This window comes from Nannobrachium achirus, assembly GCF_963921795.1.
Source record: "Nannobrachium achirus genome assembly, chromosome: 5".
In the NCBI taxonomy this organism is placed as follows: domain Eukaryota; kingdom Metazoa; phylum Chordata; class Actinopteri; order Myctophiformes; family Myctophidae; genus Nannobrachium; species Nannobrachium achirus.
This window is the reverse complement of record NC_137814.1, coordinates 17,456,928-17,470,664: the sequence shown is the minus strand read 5'-3', so window position 1 is coordinate 17,470,664 and position 13,737 is coordinate 17,456,928. Positions and strand designations below refer to the sequence as shown.

Sequence of the window (13,737 nt, the reverse complement as noted above, 5' to 3'; positions counted from 1 at the left end):
CAAACACATGAGGTCTGGCTTCAGAATCAGGTCCTAGTTTCAGTCAGCGGTCGAGCCTGACCATTTAACACCTCAGCATAAACAAAACGAGGTGCAACATCGTGTCTCGGTGCAATTTGCAAAAACACACACATCAAAGGGGGCTTGAGCCCCTGCCCTTTAATCCATCTATAAAAAGTGCCCTCTCCAGATCATGAATGCAGTTTTTACTACGGTGAAAGAAATGCCCCTCTTTCCATGCCATACATGAAGGCAGCATTCAAGAGAATTGCCTTGTCCAAACTCTCCTAAACTTGAATACAGCAGCTTATGTTGCCCTCTCTGTGTGGAAATCCATGCCGTTACGTCACATCTCCAGAATTCACATGATTATGCTTAGTTCAGTGTGGTATCAAGCAGTGAAAATAGCAGACATCCAAGCTCACAACGTGTTGCGCTGCGACGCGTTGTGAGCTTGGAGGTCGGCTATTTTCGTTATTTTAGAAATGTCAGCCCTTTTAGAAATGCCTCTCTAACATTCTCACGCACGCACGCACGCACGCACACACGCACACATACGCACGCACACACAGTCCTGAGCCAGCCACCGGTGCGGTGCGGGACACACCTTGATGTATCCCCAGGAGACAGAGAGCAGGTAGTTGGCCTCCGGCATGGTGCTGTGCTGTTATCTACGCCCCTGGCGTTCCCCTGCAGCAGAAGCCCTGTGCGGTGCTCCTCTCTGAGTGGACCCCCAAGGCTGACCCCCCCGTTCCTCCTCCGCACCCTCCGCCTCACAGCAGATCTCTGCCCAGAGGAGACGCCACCACCGCTGCTGCTGCTGCTGCTGCCACAGAGACCCCTAGCCGCGACCGTGATGTGCGCCAACTCCTCATGGCCACCGCCGCCGCTGCTGCCGGGAGGTAAATCGCAAAGAGGCACAGCAAGGGCTCGGTGGTGTCGTGTCTCCCCCAACCCAGCGGTGGCCACAGATCAGGACTGGTCAGTATTTTTCCGTCTGGTCTCCTTCCTCTCGCCTTGTGCTCCCACGCCAAAATCTGCCCTCCTCTGCTCCTTATTCCCAGACCCCTCCGATCGAGGCGAAAATACCAGCCAGCCCAGTCCTTCTGCTGCTGATCAAAAGACAGCCACCAAGCTCAGTCCGCCCGCGATGCGGCGATGAAAGACTCTAGGCTCTACAAGTGGGAGGAACAGAGATAGTACTGTAATGTGTGTGTGTGTATGTGCGTGCGTGGGGGTGGGGTGTCCCTTGTGACAGACAGGCGGATGGAGGCTGCCTCTCTCTCTCTCTCTCTCAGCCCTGCGAAGCCCTCGTCAACAGTCACCACTGCAGAGGAGCCTGGAGAATCCCATCTCCTCTCTCTCTCCCCCCCCCCCCTGCAGCCTGTTCAGTAATGCAGAACAGATCCCACCGCATGGCGCATAGCGCTGCACGCTGCTCTGCTGCAGCAGCAGCATCCAGGCACCAGGACTGTTCATCACAGCCATGACGATGCTATGGGGTAGTTTGGTTTGGTTAGGCAGGCGGTGCTCGGGCTTCATAAAGTGCAGGCTCAGAGAGGAGTAGGGCTGTCACGATTATTACGTAATCGTCTAATCGCAATTATTTGACATAATCGCGATTATTTTTCATAATCGTCATAATCGTTTCCCATGTTGAAACATTTTCATATATTTTTTTTAAAGTAAAAAATTGTGGAAATAGCAGATCTACAAGCTCTCAACGTTGTGAGCTTGTAGATCGGCTATTTCCACTATCAATGTTCTTTTTAAAAGTATAAAGTTGTCAAATATGTCAGTAATTTCTTTTATATATTTAGGTTGTGTGTCATATCTGCCATGTGCAACTTCAAAGCCTAAAAGCCAAACAGAAACGTAATTGTCAACGACAAAAAACACAATTAAATCGTTAATCGCAATTATTTGAGTGACAATTAATCGGTCATGTAAAATGTCATATCGTGACAGCCCTAAGGACAGCTAAAAGGCAGTTGCTAATACAGTTAGGCCCCCCATGTCCGACCTATAACCACCGTTTCTCAACGTCGGGTGTCAGTGTCACAGGTTCATTTGGTTCCAATTGTACGCTCTCTGAGTTACAGTCTAGATTGGAGGGGTCCCATCCCACCCAGAGATTAAAAGACATGTGGCAAACTGGGGGGTCCCTGAAATTAAAGGGGTGGAGAAGCACTGTGGTCGTGTGCGACGACGCGCTTCAACGTCCGCTTCGTGGCAGAACGGGACTGTTTTCAGGATATTTGCATGCAGCTCTGCATTAGTCTGCAGCATGCAGGAAGTTCACTGAGCCAAGATGAAACTGATGAGATATTACACAATGGAGAGAGAGAGAGAGAGAGAGAGAGAGAGAGAGAGAGAGAGAGGATGAGAAAAGAAAGAGAAGATATAGAGCATGGGTCTTCAACAGGGGGTCTGGGACCCCAAGGGGGTCCTCAAAGTTACTACAGGGGGTCCTCCAAATCTTTGAGTGATAGAAAGTTTTTTTTCCCCTTTTTTATATTAACCATTTTTTGAACCCTAAATTTTGTCCATATTCTATAGAACTTTAACCAAAAATAGCAGATCTACAAGCTCACAACACCTCGCGCTGCGGCATTGTGAGCTTGTAGATCGTCTATTTTCGGTTTATTAAGCATTGACGGTTCAAGTGGTTAAATATCTGAAAAATACAAATTGACATGAATCCAAAATACACGTTGTGTGCTGTCAAACAATGAAACTATATGGAATCTATGATAAGGTTGTGGGGGTCCCTGCTTCATCTCTCTCTCTCAACAAAGGGGTCCTTGGCCTGAAAACGTTGAAGACCCCTGATATAGAGGAAGAGAGAACGAGAAAAGGAGGGGAAGAGAGAGAGGGAAGGCAGAGAGAGAGAGAGAGAGAGAGATAGAGAGATGAGTTGTAGGTAGACTGCAGTGTACCACCAGCGGACCTCCAATTGCACGGCAACCTAAAAGCCATGGCAACAGAGTCACATGCTCCACTCTCACTCATGTGGCGCCCCCCCCCTCCCCCTCAAAGCCCCCCTACCCACCCGCCCACCCACCCATCTGCAAACGCATCATACCAGCCCACAGTCCCATACAGCGTGCTCACACACTGACGCACACACACACAAAGACACACGCATATCGTCTCTGGCCCTGGAAACCTCCTTATATGTCCAAAACTGTTTTCTCGATTCAAATTCAAAAAGCATCCAAAAGTAGCAGATCCACAAGCCCAGACTAGGGATGGGACGATAAGCGATATTATCGTTTATCCTGATAAAAAAAACACTCACGATAATCGCATCGTGGAGATTTAATTTATATGGGATCAATTCACCTTTTATTTGCTGAGCTGCATAATTGGTAAAGGTACTTATAATATACATGTACGTAATTGATACAGTCTTCTTCTTCACTCTATCAAATGTCTTAGCTCACAACGCGTCGCGCCGCGGCAAATGTTACGTCCCAGGATAATGGATATTTTGATTATCGCGATAATATCGTAAATCGCGATTTCTTTGGTCACAATAATTGTGATATGAAATTGTCGCGTGAATCTGCTACGATCTGCTTGATGCTTTTGTGCGACGCCGTATTACGAGGCATTCATTTATGAAAAATCCCAAAACGTTAGAATGAAGCGTCCGCGTTAGTTTATGCAGGAGTCACGGGAGTCGTCCCGCCCAGCTGTAGTCAGCTGTCAGTCAGCTCTGTTTTCATTCCTCATTCTCATATCTGCTGTCACATGACTGCCATACTCCAATCAAAGCTCTCAATCAGTAGGGAAGGCTCCTTTAAATGCGGCTCTAGCTTTCTCTACCTATATGCTTTGTTTCCAAAGCTTCGGAATCATTCGCTGCTACAGTAGCTGCCTGCCTCCTCCACCCCAGCCTCCACCTTTCACGATCAGTCTGGCCAAGCTCAAATACTTATGATTGTCTGAAGTTACATGTCTATGTCATTAAGCTCAAATACTGTGATTTTGATTAAGATTCATGTCAATGTATTGCTATTGTTCTGCTATTGTATCCCTATGGGGGGTATTGTATCCCTATGGGGGGTATTGTATCCCTATGGGGGGTATTGCTTAGCGTTCGCTGATTTTGCTTAGCATGCTCAGAAAGCATGCACAAAATTCAGGGAACATCTCCGAATGCGGAGCCCTTTAAGGCCTAGATTAACTGTATTCCATTTATGCAATAAATGATTAACTCTCCTACTGCCAGATTATTTATTTATTTATTGGGTCTGGTGCCATCAAAAAGCGGCTTACCTTTGCGACGTTATAGTAGATAGATAGACATTTTTTTTTTTTTTTTTTTTTGATTGTGCAATAGTGCACTTTGGTCTGCCAGGCAGCAGAGGGCGGCGTCATGCTGAGAATGAATGTGATTTGCCTGTTACGTGCATTCAGACCAGTCACTGGCCACAGAGCCTCACAGCCAGAGAAATCAACAAGGAAGTGAATTGGTCTCCGTTGATGTTAACGCATAATGGATTTTTTACACCATCACCGCGGGAAATGTGTTTACAGTACACGGCGGCGCGACCCCTCATCAGCTTCAACAAGGTAAACGAACGAACGAACGAACGAACGCGAACGAGCGCCGTATTGGCGCGGAGGTCTCTTGAGAATTGGGGCGAACAGGAACGTCCAAAGCAGTATAAGAGTTAAATCTACTAGACGTGAGTGTTCCTGACTAAAATGGAGATAGGAGGTTTCTGCCTGACAGCGACGACACCGCATGCACACAGACACAATGAGAGAGAGAGAGACAGAGAGAGAGAGAGAGAGAGAGAGAGAGAGAGGGGCAGACACAATGACAGAGAGGGAGAGAGAAGAGAGAGAGGCAGCCTCCAGTCCACAGTATTTCACAGACATTCTAAGCCACACTTAAGAACACAGATAAGGAACCTTCATGATGTTTAGTTTTTTTCCCGTTTTTGCTTGTGACGCTGGTGTGACACACAAAGCATAACTATGGATTTTTTTGTTGCGATTATTCCGTTAAATACTTGAAATTAATCGAAAATAGCAGATCCATGTGTACAAGCTTCGCTTGGCATTGTGCAGGGAGCTTGTCGATTAGTTAATTTACGTGTTACACACCTAAACCATCTCTTGCCCTGACGATCCTCTTTATAAACCATCCAACAGTTGTAGAATGGTTTGGACATTTCACAATCCTTTAAAAAAATAAAACTCTTTTCAACTTCCCAAACATCCACCATCACAAAAAATATGGTATGCAAAGAAAAAATGAAAAAGAAATAATAATAATAAATTCAGCCGTGATTGTGACATCTTTGATCCATTTCACTCCCTCACAAAGGGGTCTTTTTCTGGCCGTGCCAGCGCTGGCTCGGGCTCAGGCCTCAACAGCTGTCTAATAGCTGTCAACTAGACAGCCAACTTCCACTCAACTGTGAAACTTGAACGGCACTCTCAAAGCGTTGGCCTGAACCTCCAAAGCCCCCACAAACCCTGCTGCCAGAGACAGTCCATAAAAAAGAAAGAAAGAAAGGGGGAAAAAAGAACTCAAAGAAAGCTCATAAAAAGAGAAAAAAGAAAGAAAAGAAAGAGAAAGAAAGAAAGAAAGCCCAGAATCAAGTGGCTTTGTTCCAGCTGTTCTCAAACTTTTTCACGTCAAGTCAAATTCATTATGCATTTTGGCCGCAGACACTCATCATAAAATATTGCGTGCCACCATACCCATAACAAGATGTGTTGTTAAAATGCTTCAAAAAACATTCAAAACTTGAAACTTTTGAAAATAGAAAATGAAAATCGCTTATAGTAACTCATTTAGGACCCCTGGGGGTCGCCGGACCCCACTTTGCAGTGCTCTATAGGAAAACTAAATCAGTCATAGTTCAGCTTGGACGCACAATGTGCGTTGGATTACGTCGAGACTATGATGACAGGGCCATGAGTGTGCGGAGGAGCGGCGGCGCAGATTACCCAACGCACGCATCCTGTTATGTCAGCCTGACACGCATTGGAGTGTGTCAGCCTGACAGGACCTCTCTGAGCTCATCCACAGCACAGAGGGCCCGCATCGCAAGAGCAGGGAGAGGAGGAGGACATGTTTTTTTTTTCTTCACTACAGTCAAAAGGCCTCAGAGGAAACTCAAACACTGGAGTTTGCTTATTGTCCTTGTCGGGTGGAAACCCTTGTGTATGTCCAAAACCGTTAGTTTTGCATTTATCATTTTAAAAAAACGATTTAAACTAGTGAAAACAGCCGATCTACAAGCACACAATGCCTTAAATATCTGCTATTTTCACTAGTTCTGCGCGAAGGGCTTTACTTCACACAAAAAAACATACACATTTTAAACTTGGAGATACGAGGTTTCTGCCCGACAGTGACGTTAAGATCGTGTAGTGCTACGACGTTTCTCAAAACTGTTTTAATTTCAAGGAGCCCCACGAATGGAACCATCCGTTCTATTCGTACATTCTGCAGAGTTGTAGACCGGTTAGGGTTCATTATTTGGAAACCCCAGGGGTCCCCGGACCCCACTTTGAAAACCACTGTAGTATGGTATAATATTTGCACATATACTGTGTGTAACTGCTGCACTGCTTGTAAATCATTATCCTAAACTGGAAATGCACAAACATTCCAAAGTTTAAGAGCAAGCAAGGTTTTGAAACCAGTCTTTCAGACGCAAACAAAAGTACATTTCTTGAAACAACTTCATAATAAAGCGTGTTCTTACTGATCTATCAGTTACTTATGCCAGACAACAAATGCACAAAACACACACAAAAAAGAAAAATCTAAAATAAAACAAAAACTATTCATAAAGAAACAATGTTGTCAGCCCTTGTATGTTATTCCTTTTTTTTAAAACACACACAAAAATGAGCAACTCACCTGTGTCCAACTAGTGAGCAACCCAAACTCTTTCTTGTTCTTTTCAGAGCAGCATAGTCCCATTGTAACAACAGAAGCCACGCCGCACAGTAATACCTCTTGCATGCTATGCACAAGAAGTCGTGTTAAAGTTCCAACCGAGGTCCCGTTCAGTGCACAGAGGAGTGAGAGCCTACAGACTGTGTGTGTGTGTGTGTGTGTGTGTGCCTTATTGTGTGACTCTATGCTTCAAGTTCTCTCTTCCTCTGTGTATACAAGTCTGGCTCTGCTGGGGCGCCACTCAGGAAGCACACAGCGATAAAGCTTGACTGACTGGAGAGCCAGCCATGGCTCCTCCTCTCATTACAGGCCCCGGCACGTGTCCCCTCCTCCCTCCTCCTCCTCCTCCTGCCTAACATCTACTTCTCTGCTGACAGATCACTGAGGTCATTCTACTGGCAGCCATCCGGCCCACTGCCTCCGGCTCCAAAATCATAAACACACCTGAGTATAGCGGCAATTGGTAAAAGCCCCACATTCAGGGGCGTCACAGGGGGTGGGGGGGGGGGGGGGGGGAGTGGGAATGAGTTACTAGGGCCCCAAGGTGGAGGGGCCTTAATTATTTTATACTTTAGCTATTGAAAAATAGCAGATCTACAAGCTCACAGCGCGGCACCGAGTGCCGCGCTGCGAGCTTGTAGATCTGCCATTTTTGCAAAAGTCGTGAAAATGTGTGCAAATCTTTGCACCTCTGCCCACATTACGGCAGAGCAGAGGATCTGAGCTGGGGAGGCATTTCAAATCATTTCATAATTAGGGCTGGGCAATTACAGTAAAAACCACTCAAACCCTCTAGTTGTAGTAGTGAACCGCACTTGAGTTACAAGTTGTGAAGTAAATGTACTTTGACCGTTTTTTTCCCCCTCCGGTCTATACAGTACCAAATCTCTTCTCCAAAAATAGACGATCTACAAGGCCACAACGAGTGTTCCACCACAGAATAGAATGCTGGGGTGGTTACCAGAAAATATATAACTGAAAGTGATATTTAGAGCCGACAAACAACTTAACCTTGCCCACCTACTGTAGGTTAATTGAGAATCAATCGAGAAGCCGATTTTCGGAGGCGCTGTATGCTTGTACATCTTCTATTTTCACGTCGAAAAAAAAGTTCGAGACAAAGGTTAGTCATCGTCGCCCCGCCCTACCTGAGAGTGTGCCAATTGGTAAAGCCCCAACGTTGCGGCAGAGCACAGATCTAGAAGGTGAAAAGTTGAAGATGACGGGAAGGTGTTTCATAACCAACTAATCTTTTTTTGTTGGGGGCTGCCCCATGCAGTCATCCCGACCCGGGGCGAGAGAGAGAGAGAGAGAGAGAGAGAGAGAGAGAGAGAGAGAGAGAGAGAGAGAGAGAGACACAGGGGTAGGGATGGGACGATATAAAAATGTCATATCACGATTATTGTGACAAAAGAAATCGCGATTTACGATATTATCGCGATAATCTATTATTATTATTATTATCCTGGGGCGTTACATTTGCCAAAAGATAGCAGATCTACAAGCTCACAGCGTGTCGCAATGCGACGCGTTGCGAGCTTGTAGATCGGCTACTTTTTGGCAAAGACATTTGATAGAGAGTAAAAAAAGGCCCATCAAGTACGTATATTATAAGTACCAATTACCAATTATAGAGGGTTTAAGTGGTACCAGATATGAAGCTCGGAAAATAAAAGGGTGAATTGATCCCAGTGCATGACGGAGGACGATATCACGATAAATTAAATCTCCACGATACGATTATCGCGAGTGTTTTTTTTTATCACGATAAACGATAATATCGCTTATCGTCCCATCCCGAGCCAGGGGGAGATCGACACGGCAGCAGAGTTCAGTCGGTGCATTCGAAAGTTTTAAATTGTTTAAGTTGACAGAGCCCAGCAGAGAGCCAGATCCTGACTGTTTACACTGTCAACATGTTCTGGAAGTCATGCACCAGAGAAGAAGAGCCTTACTACCATTAGTTCTCACAGTGGCGTCAGTTCAGCAAAAGCTAGGGTATGGCAAAGATGGGAGTCCTCATGGAAAATAGGCATTACATTTTGGATAACACGGTTCTATTGTGAAAATAGCAGATCTACATGCTCACCGTTGTGAGCATATAGATCGGCTATTTTCACAATGTCTGAAAAAAAAAATGAAAAAAAGACGACTTTTGTCAGTTTTTTACACAGGTTTCTACGGTTTCTTGGGGCTGGATATGGTAGCCTGGAATGGTTTTTCAAGTGCAGCTAAACTTAGCATGTTAGTTGCACCTGTGCAGCTGACCTGCGGAACCTGGGAATATACCATTCTGTCAAGATGGGGCGAATACAAGTGTGGAGAATATAATTATAATACCTTGTTAAAGTGACCATTTTGTTAAATTTTGCATTTGTAGTTATTTTACTGTAATTCAACAACATAATAACCAGTGCAGATAGACAACGAGACATTCATGGATTTATATTTAAAAGTAACTTTTATTTCCCCCCCTGGACCCAGGGTATGGCAGCTGCATACCCCTGCCATACCCAATTGACGCCCCTGAGTTCTCACACACCACAAACACAGGTTTCATAGACAGGGGTTCAGCTGAGGTTCTCAAACCTTTTCTGTTCACGGACCCCCAAAATAATATGTTTATGGCCACAGACTCCCACCACCAGAAACTATGTTGTGCCAGGGACCCCCTATAACATTTGTGATAAAAAGTTTTTAAGTATATTAAAACAATATTTTTTGAGAATAACACGCTCGTGGTGAGCTTGTAGATTGGCTATTCTACCACTTTTTGTGGTCACATGTTCAGATACTGGATTCTGATTGGCTTAAAACAGTGGTAAAACAGCCAACAACCTTGAGTTGGCCACTGTTTCAGGGTTGTTTTGGACTCGGCTTCACCTCGTGCCACAACCCTGAAACAGTGGTAAATCAGCCAACAACCCACTCCCTCTCATTGTAAATGGCTTACTTTTCAAAGAGCCCATAGGGTTAAAGTGGTTACACTGATTTAGATCCTATATTAACAAGTTTTTTTTTCTGGGGACCCCCTGGAACTCCCTCTGAAACCCCTGGAGGTCCCCGGACCCCACTTAGAGAACCACAAGCTAAGGTAAGCAACCAAGCAAGAAAACAAACTGCTGCGATCAACCCTAGATTAATATCTCTCTGCCTCTCCCTTTTGGCCTACGTTCCCTTGATGGTGACTGATGGTTTGTAAATCCGCATCACGTTTCTATTTACAATTAGACATCTTTAATCACGGCTGCAGCGCGTTTCGTCCCCTCACCACCCCTTCAATCAAACATAATCACCACCGCAAACTATAATTTAACGTCCATTACCCCCTCGCCGAACGCTACTGACCCACCGCTACATCTGTTTCAATAATTCCGTCATTTTTTCCCCCCCAGAAGACGGCGGGGCGCTTCAAAGTCGCCTGGTAGTGACCACACGTGAGTTAAAGTTTCCTATACGCTCTGCTTTGCTTTTTTTGCCGCTGCCGCGCGCCACCGGGCGCCCGCTTCGCACGCTAGCCCGCAAAGAGAGAGAGAGAGAGAGAGAGAGAGAGAGAGAGAGAGAGAGAGAGAGAGAGAGAAAGAAAGAAAGAAAGAGAGGGGCTGCTTCCACTAACTGGATTCAGATGGCAGTGTTTGTGCAAGGCCGTCGCCAGCGTCAGAATGGAAGTGTGGCTAACGCTAATGATAGTGAGGGGGGCATGGATAGCGGCGTAGCTTCTGCGCTGAGGTCATGGCGACCGGTGCCCGGGCGGTCAGCGGGGTGTGTGGTCCCACACACACACGCACACACACGCGTATGTATTGTACTTGTGAGGACACCAACATGTAAGGATGGCATAAGAAATTGCCGAATGGGGGCGCCCGCTGGCCTACTGGTCCAGGCGCATACCACTGAGGCATGCGTTCAATTCCCGATCCAGATATGTCCTTTGCCGCGAGTCACTCCCCATCTCTCCCCTCATTTCCTGGCAGTCTACTGTCCTATCATTAAAGGCATAAAAAGCCCCAAAACAAATCTTTAAAAAAAGAAATTGCCGGAAATGGCCGAACAATATAAGAAATTGCAATATACAGTACAAGCTCAAGCTCGCAGATCTGACACTGAGCTTGTAGACCGGCCGTTTCATCGGTGTGCGACATCACCGCATAGGGAAGACTCGAACCCTGGCACCTAAACCGAGCCTTGAAAAATGCCTAATCCTGAATATTTTCATGAATGTAATCCTGACTCCCCAAATCATTTTTAACCATGAAACATAATCATGAAAGTTTCCAATTTGTACGTTTTTTTTCGTAAAGTAAAGCCCCGCTTCATCATACAGGACCGTCGCACAAAGATAGTGAAAAGAGCAGATCTACAAGCTCACAACGCCACACGGTGCGAGGCGTTGTGTGCTTGCAGATTGGCTGTTTCACTGCTTTGAATCGTTTTTAAAATGTTTAAAAATACAAAACCATAACGGTTTTGGACATGCCAGGTTTCCACCCGACAACGACGAAATGGTCCTCGCAATGTCCATTTCTCCATTTTCTACTATACTTTACTAAACTCTTCTACTGTCCTCACAAATATAGTAATACAAGCACGCACACGCACACGCACACACACACACACACACACACACACACACACACACACACACACACACACACACACGACCGGATACACCTGCGCCCTTGGAAAATGAAAGTGGAGTCGCCCTCAACATTTTGGTCACACTGCATGGACAACCTTCTCTATTACATCCTCTCTCTCCACGCATGAACAGTAATGGTGCTCATTAGCTTTTTGGGTTGGGGGGAGGGGAGGGGGGGTTGTGTGAGGGAAGGGGGGGGGGGGGGGGGGACTGGAGTTGTGTTACCGCGAGGCAACACTCAGCGGCCAGCGCTGGAAGAGCTAACCGTTGGGCGGGTTGCAGCGATGGAAGCATGACGGTGGTTATTATCGTCGCTGCTCGGCCGGAAACCTTGCCATTTCCAAAAGTGTTACTTCTCAGGAAATGGAGAGAAAAGAAAAGGGAACCTGTGGTCCAACGGATCCAACGTTATTATAAGTTATTATATAGGCCGGATATATTATATATAGGATATAGGATATATTATATTGGAATTTATTTGGACATACAAGGTTTCCACCTGACAACGACGATATGCTATAAATATAAGGTGCTGGGAGTGAAAATTATAATGTAGGGGTGCCTCGGATTAAAAAAATATTTATGAGGTGCCCTGAGACAAAAAAGTTTGGGAACCCGGGGCGTCCGGTGGCCTACTGGTCAAGGCGCATACCACATAGGCACCGCCACATAGGCATGGTTGCCGCAGCATCGCCGGTTTGATTCCCGATCCGGACGACGTTTACCGCATGTCACTCCCCATCTCTCTCCCCATTTCCTGTCAGTCTACTGGACCTCCCTTGGTCAATAAAGGCGTTTACAACAGGGGTTTTCAAAGTGGGTGACGGGGCACCCTGGTGTGCCGTGATGCCAGTCCAGGCATGCCGGGAGATAATTTGATAATATTTGGAATTCATAAATATCACTACATCAATATCACTTCACTATGCTGAGTAAAACAGACCTGATTTGCACTGTACTTGATGAGTTATTTTTCCATCTACAACAAACTTCATCAAAAATAGCAGATCTACAAGCTCACAACGCGTCACAACGCGTCACAACGTGACGCTTTGTCAGCTATTTTTGGTGAACCTTCCCAGAATAGGGATGCTAGGGTTCAAGTGGTTAAATGTCAAGTATAACGTTATTTTCAGTCAGTTCTGATGGAAACGGATATTTCTCCAATATGATGTTAAGATTCTAAAAATTAACAGTGTAACTCAGGGGTGCCGTGGATGAAAAGGTTATTTACAGGGGTGCCCCGAGTCAAAAAAGTTTGAAAACCCCTGGTTTACAAAAAAAAAAAACAACAACATAAAAAGTTGAAACAAGAACAGGTTTCAGCCCGACAGCAACGTTACGCAATGACACAGTCTCTGGGTCGCTAAGTTCTCCTTTTCCCCTTTCTGCCTGTACAACTGCACACACACGCGCGCACACACACACACGCGCAGTGAGTGTGTGTGTGTGTCAAAGGTGCATTTGCCCAATTTAATTTGGGACATCTTAATCTCTTTCAGCCCTTATTAGCGAGCGCGGGGCATGAGGAGAGGACGCCCACGCCGAGTGGCAGCGCCGGCCGGGTCATCCACACACAGTGAAGGACAAATGATTCATGGTACCAACAGCAGTGTGTGGCCCTGCGGTCGGCCCGGGCCGGGAGCATGCATGCGACTGGGACCGCCGTGAGTGTCGGGGGGCCGCCGGCTCATTGTCTTCCAGAGTCCCGGTGACGTCATTGCCTGTAAAGCCCTCAACCTGGAACGCCGGGACCCTGACTGACTGACTGGCTATTGTCGTCTGGCGACAGGGGGAGGGGGGGGGGGGGGGGCTGCCTGCCAGGGACGTGCTGGCCATTGGGAAAAGCGGGACAACTCCCGAACGGCCGGTTCATTCCCGGACGGTCCAGGAGGGAAAAAAATTAAATAAAATGTCGGCCTTCGTTCCATTTTGGGGGCTGGGCGGCCAACAAAGTAAATCGTCACTGTCGGGCAGAAACCTTGTATCTCCAAGTTTCAAATTTGTTAATTTTTTCTCAAAGCAAAGCCCTGCTTCATCATACAAGGCTGTTGCACAAAAGTAGTGAAAACAGCAGATCTACAAGCACACAATGCCTATAGAGAGATCTCTCTCTATAGCGCGCAATGAGGGCCTCTCCAACTCTTTTTCCCAGGCTGAATCA

At 46.3% G+C, this 13,737-nt stretch overlaps 1 protein-coding gene across 1 annotated transcript in view; it reads right to left on the bottom strand.

Annotated features, from left to right (window-relative positions):
* LOC308286157 (3',5'-cyclic-AMP phosphodiesterase 4B-like) overlaps nt 1-13,737 on the bottom strand; it is a gene marked incomplete at its 5' end in the record, with an annotated part of 132,469 nt that overhangs the window by 19,716 nt on the left and 99,016 nt on the right. The window lies entirely within an intron of this gene.